Source organism: Engraulis encrasicolus, chromosome 18, assembly GCF_034702125.1.
Source record: "Engraulis encrasicolus isolate BLACKSEA-1 chromosome 18, IST_EnEncr_1.0, whole genome shotgun sequence".
NCBI lineage: Eukaryota > Metazoa > Chordata > Actinopteri > Clupeiformes > Engraulidae > Engraulis > Engraulis encrasicolus.
Window position 1 is genome coordinate 21,646,899 of NC_085874.1, and position 2,623 is coordinate 21,649,521.

The following is a 2,623-nucleotide window of genomic DNA, read 5'->3' on the forward strand; positions in this document are numbered from 1 at the left end:
CATATACACATATCTCAATATTCCTGCATAGACATGTACATATAATAATCTGCATATGAATCATATAAGATTAAAAATCTGACCACAGTTCCATTATAGGGGCTTGATCACAGTGAGTAAAGAGTGATGTGTCAAATCTTGTACCTGACACTTTCTGTAGCCCAAAGTGCTCCATAGCAGCAGCCAAGAACAGAGCCGTGGTGTCCTTTTTCACAAACTCTTTGCATGCATTGAAAGCAGCATGTGGTCCACGTTTCGCATTGCTGCATCTGTAAGGACATGACTTTGTTATTAGTGATGGAAATGGTTTCTAACATATGCAAGACACATTACAATGTACAGTATAAGTGTATATGAGATGATGCATATGATAGAATTCATATGTTAAAGTATCAAATCACAACAGTTGGTAGATCCCTCAACTACGTGCACGCACACGATATGTAACAGATGTGGACTTGTGACTTGGACTGATTTGTATCTGAAAGCACATGCAACATGCACATGCAACACTGACAAAAAAGTTTGAAAGACAGAAAAAATTAACGATTTACCCTTAAACAGTACCAGTAGGCCTACTATTTTTTGTTTAGAACCCCTTACGAAAATCGGCCATGGTTTTACTGTAGTAACCATGGTATTACTGTAGTAACCATGGTCTCTCTAAGTACTCCGAACCATCCATAGTATCACTATGGCTTATCCATCCACAATTAACCATGAATGCCATGGTTCCTGACTAAACATGGACCATGACTTTCATGTTTTTTTCAACATGGTTTGTGTGTATGGTTAAACCACAAACCAGTCACAAACCATGCTAAAAACATGGTTAATTGTGGGTTGTATGGTCACCCCCAAAAAAACATCAAAACTTGTTTGCAGTCATGGTGTAATGGTTAGGGAGTTGGAGTGAAGATCACAGAGTGGCAGGTTTGAATCTCTCCCTTAGGCCCAGATCTCCCTACACTTGAGCAAGTGTTTGATAAAAGAATTGGCAACTAAGTATAATTTCATGAATAATTATAAACCATGGTAAAACCACGGTTAGTTTTCAGAGTAAAACCATGGTTCATTTCATCGTTAATCCTAGTCAAACCAAAAAAAAAACAAAGGTCAAAAAACTATGAAATCATGCTATACCAACCAAGCCTTAATTCATGATGCCCGTGGTTCACAAGGGAGACAGCAAAACCTGAAAACGGCGAACACTCCATGTTCATTCTGAGCATTATCATTAAAACAAATCCATCACCAGACATAAACAAAGGACACTTGCAAATGCAGTACTAGTTCTGGCTCACACGCTAGACATGCATACCTCAGCTTATTCATATTGGCCTGGAGTGTCCCATGTTCCCCCGCCGAGCCCTCTTTGTAAAAGATCCGATGATAGATCTATAATGAAAGTTTATTGATGAGAAGGGGTAACAGGAGGAGAGCCAGTAAACAACTGGGGGTGGTCCTGTGCCTGAGAGAGTGAATTGACAGTAGCGGAAAATATAAAGGGTAAAACCACAGAAACAGCTGTCTGCTGTGCGTCTGCCTCTGGTGGGCTGGCCACACTCCCTCAGCTGGTAATTGCAAAGGGTATTTGCCATGGGAAATCAACACTGTCGCGGCCACCAGCAGCAATGGGGGGATTAATAAGGTGTAGAGGGTGAAATAATTATCTAAATTCTGCCCCAAGTGAATAAACAGAATGTATATTGTTGCACCCAGCTCTGCTGTGTTGTGGAGGCCACATTCCCCCTTTTACAGTATACAATGTTGGTTGGTTCACAATTTGGCTAATTATGTCACCGATCATCGTATGCAAACAATGTAGGTGTCTGATTACGTGTTATCGCCACTCTGAGAGAAGTGGTTCTAAGATAAGGGAAACCAAGGCACGTAAAGTTGGGAAAAAAAACCTTATATATTATATTTTAAACATGTGATGATAATTCATGTTATTAGCCAAATGGTGAGGTGCACATCATTCTCCTCGGGTGTATTGTATTAATCTGCAAAAAGTTCTGTTCTGATAAAATCACTCACCTCAAAAAGGTTTTTTATGGCGTGCCAATCTTCAAATTTGAAGACAAGGCCTTCCAACCTGTCGTCTGGATTTTCGCCTTCTGCAAAGGCCCACTGAAGGTTCCGACTATTGCCTTCGGTCAGCCTGTCGCCCCCAACCAAAATGCTCTGTGGTCCATCTGGGCCCAGTGGAACATACTTACTGTATATAACACAATAATGTGTCAATACAATACAAAGACATACCAGCTTCAATGTGAAAAACGTTCACATGAAAGTGTAGCTGTGTGTGTTTTGCCTATGGATGAATGTATGCAAGTTTACATTGCACTGCATTACATAATAGTATAATTTGTTGCAGGATATGTCTGCAACACACTAGTACAATCAACTATTAACCCTCACAAGGTAATGTCATTGGACCCCCCCCCCCCCCCCCTCCCCCCCCCCCCCCCCCACCGACCAACTTACTCTTTCTGGAAGTGCTGTAGGACTTCGACCAGGTCTGTAGATTTGTTCTCATCTTTGAACATAAGTCCTAGGAGGTACTATATGAGGGAGGAATAAATGTGTTGAAATTATATTAATTTTTGGGCAGATGCAG

General features: G+C 41.0%; 1 long non-coding RNA gene across 1 annotated transcript; it reads right to left on the minus strand.

Moving 5' to 3' along the window:
• Positions 1 to 202: 202 nt before the first annotated feature.
• Positions 203 to 2,112, minus strand: LOC134468723 (uncharacterized). Its single transcript, XR_010038903.1, has 3 exons — positions 2,041 to 2,112; positions 1,322 to 1,398; positions 203 to 269 (listed from the first exon to the last, which is right to left on the minus strand). It is a non-coding gene; the product is annotated as an uncharacterized LOC134468723 (long non-coding RNA).
• Positions 2,113 to 2,623: the final 511 nt, after the last annotated feature.